This window comes from Papaver somniferum, chromosome 4 (genome assembly GCF_003573695.1).
Source record: "Papaver somniferum cultivar HN1 chromosome 4, ASM357369v1, whole genome shotgun sequence".
Lineage (NCBI taxonomy): Eukaryota > Viridiplantae > Streptophyta > Magnoliopsida > Ranunculales > Papaveraceae > Papaver > Papaver somniferum.
In genome coordinates, this window is record NC_039361.1 from 79,421,321 (window position 1) to 79,431,848 (window position 10,528).

The window sequence follows — 10,528 nt, forward strand, 5'->3', positions numbered from 1 at the left end:
GGAAGGAAACCTTCCGAAATATTTCTAGAGACCCCACAAGATCGTGGGAAATAAAGACTTTTTTTTTCCTGATGATCTCTAATAAAGGAAAGAAACCATTATTGCGAGGATGAGATTACTTACCACCTTCACATCTGATTGCAATGATGATAACACCATTCTCACAGCATCCAATAGAAACGTCTTCAGCTCGTGTTCTTCATCTTCTCGGTCTTCGGTCTTCAACTGTTGATGCTAAACTCTTGAACTTTGTAGAACTTCGACAATTTGTAACTCTTTTCCTCAAATTCCTTGTTTATGGAAACTTTTTTATATATTTTTCTTCCCTATAGCCTTATTGAACAAATAACAACCTAAATGCAAATCTCTCTCTTTTTTTTTAAAGAGATTGCAACTAAAATAAAATATTAACATGGCCATGAAAGAAGTACTATACCACTTGAATCTTCACAACTTGTATCGTCTTCGTATCATAAACTTCAATAACTCTCATCTTTTGATTTTCTTCGCTCTTGTACTTAGTCTTCCACTTTGATATTGAATTTCGCTCCTTATATGTAAGTCTTCAACATATGTGTAAAAATATTCTCATTGTATGTTGCTTTGCTTGGATATAAAATTTGCCTTCACTCATACTGTTGCTTGTAAACCTTGAACGTCTTCAACTTTCCTTGTAGATTTTGATGTCGCTCCCTTGTTGATGATGATGGTGTTTCTATGGACCTGTCGTTGGCGAGAGAGAGAATGGTGCTAACTGCAAATTAAACTACAAGAAGGTGGTTTTCATCTATAGACGTCACCCTCATGATTGACAAAATTAGCACTCAAGAGATCAAAGAGTAGTGCTTCTATTGGTGGGAGGTTGGATAGCTCACTATTCTACCCGGAATTAACGTACGGTGACACACACTCAAAAGAAAGCTCTTTAGTCAGCTACAAAGAAAATTTGGTCTGGTACCTCTGTTGATAAGAAAATAGGTAGTCTCCACTAATGATTGATCAACAACTCTAATAATGCATTTCTCCTTGCTCGTAATTTGCATCACCAGCATGATTAAATCCATTATTTAACACTCTAATAAGCAAGAAATCTGAACGTAGTTCCCTAACACTTCCAAGTTCAGTTATGTCAGTCAGAAATCTCTATGTAAACATACCTAGAATTATGCTAGTGACTCTAAAATCTCTACAAGTTGGACGTTTTTTTACGCAAATGTTTTGAAAAATCGACTCAAAACGACTAAAAACTCTATATGCAAAATATCCAAACACCCCCCCCCCCCCCCCACACACACACACACACACTTAAACTTTACATTGTCCTCAATGTAATTGACTCGTTCTAAGTAAAGTCAAGGTGGGAAATCCTAATATGATATGGAAAAGAAGAAAACTAAAAACAAAAAGTATAGAAAATACAAAACCTATAGGTTTCCTCCTATTCAGGCTTAGTTTAACGTCCTCAGCCTGACCTCCTGGTTATCGTCCGTAAACCAACAATCTGAAAATCTGGTAGTCCTTCCAGAAAATAATCTGCAATTCTAATAACAACTTCATAAAAATATTAACATAAGATATAAATTTTGAAGCTACCACTTTATTGAAGTTTCCCCCACACTTAGTCCTTTCTACACTCGGAAGTGGATAGAGAACATAGAATTCGGGAACTTCAAAAGGTTCTTCATCTTGGTGAACCTGCGCAATATTAGAATCAAACATATCAAGTGGTAGGTACTTAGAAGTAAAATAATCCGTTAAAACTTTGGAAGCACACAACTCCAATCCTAAGTGAGGTATTTTCCTAAAAGTTGGGTTAATAACTCTTTGAGAAGTTACTTCAATTTGATGGAAAGAATCAATAGATATAGAATTATGTAAAGGATTAGACAAACCTTTTTCGATATCCTCATCTTTTATCTCTGGTGAATTATTTACCTCAAGTATATCGTGGTCCTCTATCGAACTCTTAAAATCTGCTTCAACCGAATCTCAACATCATTATATTCCTTGACAAGCTCAATTGGGTCTTCCACAACTTCAATCAATTTGGATTCATTCTCAATCTCCATCTCTTCAACAATATCATCATCGAAATCAGAATCCTCTTCAAAATAGTCAATAGATAAAAGACGTTCGAATTCCATGTCTATGGCCTGGTTAATTTCGTTAAGAGTCTCTTGTGAGGCAACGGATTCTTCCAGTTGGTTGTATCACGCATAGAGTTTTATGACGTTAATACGCTTTCCACCATTAATAGAGTTTCTAGACCGTATCTCCTCTTTTGGAAAGAGTGAAGGAAAAACACGATGAATAGGAGTATATTCCAAATTCTCTGTCTGCACATTACTAGAAAACAATTGATCAGAAGAATAACTATCCTTCCATCCTCGTGATTTTTCACTTACATGCCCGTCATAAGGTTGTTGACATGTATAAGAATATATGTAAGGTTCCGTGGAATATTGATCATAGCCAAAAGATTGGTTTTGTTTATATCCATAGGATAGTTGGTAGATATCATAACTTTGAGATTGAAAACCATATTGATTACCACTATCATATATCTGATCTTGTGCTCCGTACATGTTATTTTCGTAAGGAAACATGACGACTCACAAGAAATAGAAAATCAAAACACAAAATAAAAACAAGCTAAAAAAAATAACAAATCAATTAGCAACTGCACCCCGGCAGCGGCGCCAAAATTCGATGCGCGTCGTAGCCACAACAAATAAATCGAGATATTTCTCACTAATTACAGGTAATATAGTGATAGTAAGGATCGTTCCCACAGAGAGCTGTGTAATTGATAGGTTATTTGATCAGCAAAATAAAGTAAAATACAAAGGGGGTTGATTGAGGTAAAGTAAATAAAAATAATAAAATAAAAGAAATATGATCAAGGAATCCTTCGCCGTTACCCACCAACTCACTGATGGTGGGTAACAGAAGTTGTCACCCGCAACCAACCTAACATTACAACAGGTAGGTTTTCACTCGACTCACATTATAATGGGTTGGATCGGGTGAGTGGTGGGTTACCCACCATAAAATACAATGAACATTACACTACAGTTACAAATTTACAAATCGAAGAGAAAGTGAAGAAAAGAAACTGAGTCTGAGTCTGAGAGGGAGAGAAGAGGCTGCTGCTGGAGGGATTCCAGGGAACTGAAAAGAAGTTAGCGATGATTAGGGTTTGGGCATTATATATCATTACTTCAACAGCTGTGGTTCATCTAGGATAGGTAATCTAAGGGTTATAATTAACTTAAAAATATTTAGGTTGGTTGGTGGGTTGGGTCGGGTGAGGGAAGCTGTCACCCACAATCGACCCACCATACGATGGGTTTTGATGTTGTGATCCATAGTCGACCCGCTCCTAAATGGGTTGGGTCGGGTGTGGATAATTTCAGGCGGGTGTGGATTGGGTTGATAGGTTGAGTCAGTTTTGTGCAGCCCTAGCGGTAATATATAACCGATTTGGTTAAATAATATCTTTTATTTGCTTGCGCTAGCTCTTATTTTACTTCCTTTACGTACACATACATTATACATAGCTTCGTCCTCGACTCAAGACATATCTTTTATGTGCATTCCAAACTTATTACCTACAATTGTAAAACGGAAGGTTGGAAATAATTCGGTGTTGAGTATATCTAATGCGTGGAAGTCTTGATAACAAATTCTAGAAATGAAGAAGATTTTTAACAGATTTTCGGCTTAAAACATTTTGTTTTCTGAAAGCAAATCACTACAAATTCTTTAAATAAAATCATCCCAACTTTTTATATATACTCAACCAGAGAAAACTTGTGCACTGCTCACTCGTGCACTCCAACACTCACTTATTTGGGCACGATCATGACTGACTTATGCATGCCCTATTTCACACCACCACTCATTCCATCTCTACTGTCATGGCTACGAATGAGGGGTTGTTGGCTTAATTAAATCCCAGCCCTAGCCCACCCCACACGATTCAGATCTTGCGCCATGTTTATGATCTCTATTACTTTTATGTGGAGAAACATTAAATCATTTTTTATGTCGATGATTGGAAAATTTTCATTCCCTTGTCGACGCCAAATTGTAACCTAAATGCATGCCTCAAAAAAAAAAAAAAAAAAACGTGAGTCTGGTGCAACTCAGAATGAGCGGATCGAGAAAAGGGAAAATCTGTACTCCTCTTGATGTTCTTTATAAGCTCAAGCAGAGAAAAATTCGACACAACATATGTTATCGTTGGAAAACAATAACTTCGACTTTATTTTTTGTCACTACTTCAATATTTTTGTTTTGCTTTTTTAATTGATTTTTCTACCAATTAAAAGTTTCTTTTAAATTGGACTAACGTAATTTTTAAATGGTCTTATTTCTTCTTCTTCGATTTGGTATTTGTTGGAAAATGGGTTATTTGTCCAAATATTTTAAATCACGATTCAAATGGACGAGTAAAAAATAGTTTGGGTGAAATGGCCAAAAAAAAAAATAGTAAGGATGAAACCAGTTTCATCCTAACTTAAATTTAAAAAATAGCAAGGATGAAACTGGATACATCCTGTGTAAATTAAAAATAAGAAAAAAATATTTGAAAATGGGTACGATGAAACTGGTTACATCCTGCCTATTTTTACATTTTTGTCCATTTAAACAGTATCAAAATTTAACTGTCTATTTCACCCAGAAATTATTGATTTTGGTCTTTTTAACCAATTTTTTGTTTGTTCTGATAAACGCTCCTTTCCTCCTATGAACTGGTTCTTAAGTCCCAACAAAGTGGAGTTCAAATAGATGTCATACGGAGTGAACTTCATGATACCTTTGGTTCTAAGGGAAGATTTTTACTTGTTTTTGGAGGATGGCTATGCAACTTCGCAGCATCTGTATTGGCACTTGGTCGTATGTTTAACCTTTATTCACTCAACCATGACAGATATGATTAACTCGGTATCGGTAGATACGATACTTACATTTGGCACTTGGAAGTATGTTTAACCCTTATTCGCTCAACCAAGTCCTTAATCTATTGACCGCTAATCAATACCACATACCTCCAAATATTAGTCCATCACTGTCTTCACGTATACCCCATAAACTTGCACATTTTGTTCTTTCCATCAAGGGTCCAAGTTATTTAGCCTTCCGCTTATAAAAGATGCACTATTCTCCTGTCCGATAACACAAAATAGTACATACGTAGATTTACATTGTAAAAAAATGTGTACAATATCCTCATTTGAGTTATTACACAGCAAAGAAGAACTTTCGGCAATAGAAACTTCCGTAATGCTTCAACATTGAGAGCGTTGGCTAGGAACCATTGATATTCGAGGGTAAGCCAGTACCAAGGTTTTGTGGCACAAATTACCTGTTAAATCAGTGTAGTTTCAATTTCTGGACACGGTACAATGCCTTCAGCTAAGTTAATCTGGAAACGGTACAATGCTTTCAGCTAAGTTAAAATATCTTTTATAAAAGAACAACCATTAATTGTTTACCGAAAATTCTTCACTCCCCCCACAGGTCCTCCCCCAGCCTTCCCCCACACTCACATTACAATGATAATGCCCCCCTTGTTTTCAAGGGCCCGCCAAAAACAAAATTAATGGTGGGAGATGATGCCGCCTGTTGGGAGAGAAAATGGGGGAGTGATTCTGGGGTACGTACCAGCTTTTTAAAGTGATCTCATAGTTTTAAGAACAGGAGTGCTAATTTCCCTAGTTATTATCCGCGAGTATGGTGCTTGCCTCATACAGTATGGGGATAAATTGGAAAGGGGGCCTGGATGTTAATGTGAAAGCTTTAAATATGAATACATAAGAGACATGTTAATGGCCAATCCTCTTATGAATGACTCAATTTCCACAAAAGTCCTCAATTTTGCCATTAGATATTAGTAGTACCTGCAGATATAAGATTAGTTGTTTTTTAGTTAGAATATTTCAAGTGATTTTTACGAATAGTGTGATTTAGCAGAAATAACCCGAGACATCGAATCGATTGCAAGGAAGAATTAATTACTTCGACATAACCTCTTCTCTTTATTTCCTCTTCGTCCCACCACCACTGCACTCCAACCAGGCTGTCAAAAATGACTGAACATGGGGGAGAGAGTATGAACTTAAATTGATATTCCTTGACCAAAAAAAAAATGAATTGGGCCAATGTACGTTAAAGCCTCCAAGAAGAAATCTCAACCAAGTACTATTATTTTCATACTAAAACTTGAAATCTTTTTGCGTGTTGCAATACTAACATTGTTGTTACGATGAAAGTTAAAGAACAGTAGTTAAAGCCTTTCCAAGGAATACATGGAGAATCCTAACTTAGATAAATAGGGGTAGGGATAAGTAAATCTTGAAACACTTTATATTCTAGTTATATAATTAAAATTCCTTTACAAATATGAACTAAAAAAGCATACTTACGTGAGACCATCAATTTCAATTATGCAGTTACTGTAACAGAAGGGAAATAAATTGACAACCAAAAGATCATTAACATCAAAAACATAATTAATCGTGCTTAGATATTGTTAATATAGTATCAAAAGAGTTACCAAATTTCTCAAGTAGATACCCCTAATAATCTCCTTGACATGGTAAAACTCCAAAACGGCTTCATATTTGTGATTGTATTCAACAACTATCCAAGATATGGTCATTCTGAAATTGTTTCAACAACTACCCAAGACATGGTCATTGTGAAATTGTGAAAGATTGTGGAAAGTTAAATTTGATTGCATTGAGCATCATAAAAACCATTCGCTAAACTCTTGTTAGCTGAGTTCTTTATGCATCGCTAAATACAATAACAATCGTAAAATAAAATAACCATATTCCATGAGAAACGGTTTGGTATGCTTACATTTTCTCCTAGGAGTGCTATCGATGCCCGTAACTTCATTGGTTGACACAAAATCCTTCTTCTTTCTCTTCGTTGGCATTATCTATCCTGTAGTAGATTAAATTTCTGATAAACAATGCTTGTAACGTCAATTTTAAAATCCCATAAAATGGAATCAAACAAACATTTGGATCACATATAAAAGAGAGACATTTACCACTTTTTTCATGAAATCGGGTTTATTTTGTCAAGATATCAGTAAAACAAACAAAGGGCTTATCAGACATCACCTCAATTTTAAAATCCCGTAAAATCGAATCAATCAAACATTTAGATCAAATATGAAAGAGAGGCATTTACCAATTTCTTCGTGCCATCGGCCTTATTGAAGATAATGCCAATCGAACTGTAAAACAAACAAAGAGCTTATCAGACATCGAAAAAGAAAAAATCAAACCCACAAGAGAGAAGCAATGGCATTTGACTTTGGTGGAATCGTTTATATAGATAGAGACACCAAACGAACCCATAAATAAGATGAATTATTTTCGAAAATAATATTAAGGGATAATATTATTCATAATTAAAAAATATTACATAACTATCTAAAAATATCAAGAATGTCTATATTTTGGTACCTTGTGCGCCTGTGAATCAAGAAAATAATTTGTTTACTTATTTATATTATATTTATATTTTTCACCTAATGTTATCAAATATTACTGTATCTTGTTTTGGTATTTTAAAGTAGCAACAAAGTTATAATATTATTTTGTTCGAAAAATATTAAATATATGCATAGAAATAAAATTGCCTTCCTTATTTATTTATATATTTTTTTTATGGAATGAGTAATATTGAAACTCATTATTGTTTGTTGCATTTTATTAAAAAATTCTCAGTTAAGATGACAAAATCCCATACAAAATAGCCGCAATTAATTAGTAATCATGAAATAGAGATTATAGAAATCGTGAATTAACTATGAAATAATACTTTGTTAATAAGAAAAATAATATGTAAAGATTTTGTTTACATTTTCTTTATTTTTTTAATTAATTATTAATTACTAACCATGAAATAATATTTTTTTAATAAGGAAAATAATGTGTAAATATTTTGTTTACATTTTCTTTGTTTTTTTAATTATAGAAAAAAAAATTAAGAAAAATAATTTTTGGAAATCATAGTATCTTGAGTGCTTATTTGTCTTGTATTAGCTCCATTTTTGGTCTTGTATTAGCTCTATTGGAATCATAATTTTTGTTCCAAATCATTTATACAGATTACTAACAAAAATCCAACTGATGTGCAGAACCACCAACAAAGATTTGCGGAAAAGAGATTCACGACAGGGCTAATCAAGTTTTGCGAAAAAGAGATTTATGATCGGGTTAATCAATTTTTTTTTTAATTTTTTTCTCTCGATTTAATCGATAGTTTGGGGATGTAATTAGGAAGATTACATTTTATAAGAATGTAAAGGGACACAATTGATAGTTTGGGGATGTAATTAGGAAAATAATATTTTTTGGGTATGTAAACGGACACTGGACACTTGATGATCATTCGATTTATTTTCTCATCACGTGATGATCATTCGATTTTTTTTTTTATTATCATGAAGAAATCGTGATTTGATATATTATTGGCATGTTATGAGATTTTCAAGATTTTGTTATCCGAGGCAAGAAGAAGGTTTTTCAAGATTTAGTTATTTTATTTATAGAAAAATAATATTTTTTAGTTATAATTAAATATTTTATTACTAAAAAAGTAAATGGTGGGATCAGAATCAACCAGAAGCTAGAATCAACGTGGAGCTCCGGTGAATGAGAATTCTTTAAAAAACTCTGTTATTATATAGAGAATTCGTGTCTACCTACTATTACCAATCCTGTCTGAGGTGATTTTTGGAACATTTTTTTTCCGAAGAAAAAGTTATATTAAAAAGAAAAAGTCTTTACAAATTACAAAGGAAATCACTCACTCATAAGATCCTCCCAATTGCTCCAAATGAGATTAAGGGTAACAAATTTGAACGTATTGGTGTTGCAAGACCATAAGACTACAAGCTGTTTAACAAGATCAATAGTCTATGTTGTACTTTTTTGACGACCACCAAACACTCTCCTATTTCTCTCATTCCACAAGATCCAACAAGTAGCATAATAGATAATCTTCCACACCTCCTTGCCTCTTCCATGCATTACATTCATCGGCCACGCTTCAGACAAATGGAACAAAATCCTCCACATAGGCCAAGATATCTTGAAAGCCCTAATGAAATAATCCTAGATTTTAAAAGAGTGGGAACATTGCGTAAAAGATCTTAAAACAGATTTTTGGAACATGATCAGCTGTTTTCTTAAGAAATTCTAATTAATGGGTAACTTTATTAACAATAATCAGATCTCTATTTATCATTTATGTTTTCCCCTACACGAAGAGATGCCCTTTTTTAAATATTCACCCCAAACCTATATAATCGTTAGAGCGGGCGCTGATGCCAAATGCAAAAAACGAAAATCGATCGCTTGTCCACATAGCCGCATTGTCTCCTGTTCTTCGCCTCCAACCCAAAAATTCTACTCTAAGTAGCGCCGACACCCGCTAAGCAGATCTTTATCGAAGCTATATATCTCCCGAAGATTCTAAAGCTGCATGAACTCACTTCTTATTTAAAGATCCATATATTTTTTCGGAAAATGTGTCATTTGTCTAAATATTTTTAAATCACGGTTCAATGGACGAGTAAAAAATAATTTGGGTGAAATGGCCAAAAAAGAATAGTAAGGATGAAACTGGTTTCATCATAGTTTAAATTTAAAAAATCTCAAGGATGAAACTGGATACATCCTGTGTAAATTAAAAATAAGAAAAAATATTTGAAAATGGGCACGATGAAACTGGTTACATCCTGCCTATTTTATATTTTTGTCCATTTAAACAGAATCAAAATCTAACTGTCCATTTCACCCAGGAATTGTTGGTTTTGGTCTTTTTAACCAATTTTGTGATATTTTTTTTAGTAGGGACGTGCCTAGCTTGGGGCTAACCCAGGTATTGCCCGTCCCTCTTCTTAACTTAATAAAAAAATTGTTTAGAATTTTTTTTTAATATTAGTAATTAGCCCACCTCCATTTTTAATGTTAGTTACTAGCTCACCTCTATTAATGATTAATTTTTGTGTAGTTGTAGTACAAACAACTTTTAGCCTAAAATCTTGTTTAAAACCTAACTTTGTTTGCCATATCCATTTACTTTTCCATTTTTCGTCTCTCCAATCATTTTTTGTAATTAAAACTTGCGAATTTTAATTCGATACTAGTCTATTTATCTAGTATTTTATACGAAATTCCTGTTAACCACTAGTTATGTATCTCGTTCAAAAAATTTGCTGCACCCTTCAGCCGCGTTGACAAATAATGATATTCTAGCCTTATCCTAGGAAGATTTTTGCGCCCGTCCCTGTTCTTTAGTACACCGATCACACATTCCAATTCATCATAATACACCAAATCATGGGCCCAAATATAGTGATCCAATTATGCTTGTACGAGTGAGCCCAAATATAGTGATCCAATTATGCTTGTAAGAATGGGCCCAAATATAGTGATCCATGTAAATTCCTCTTTTCCCATTAGCCTCGTGTTAGTGGCAGCAGAAACAAATTTAT

At 33.9% G+C, this 10,528-nt stretch overlaps 1 long non-coding RNA gene across 2 annotated transcripts; it reads right to left on the bottom strand.

Moving 5' to 3' along the window:
* Positions 1–4,728: 4,728 nt before the first annotated feature.
* Positions 4,729–7,340, bottom strand: LOC113274017. 2 transcript variants are annotated; one of them, XR_003322712.1, is made up of 4 exons: positions 7,210–7,340; positions 6,871–6,957; positions 6,025–6,098; positions 4,729–5,906 (listed from the first exon to the last, which is right to left on the bottom strand). It is a non-coding gene; the product is annotated as an uncharacterized LOC113274017 (long non-coding RNA). The 2 variants fall into 2 exon arrangements; XR_003322711.1 differs by having other exon boundaries at positions 6,025–6,138.
* Between the last annotated feature and the right edge of the window lie 3,188 nt (positions 7,341–10,528).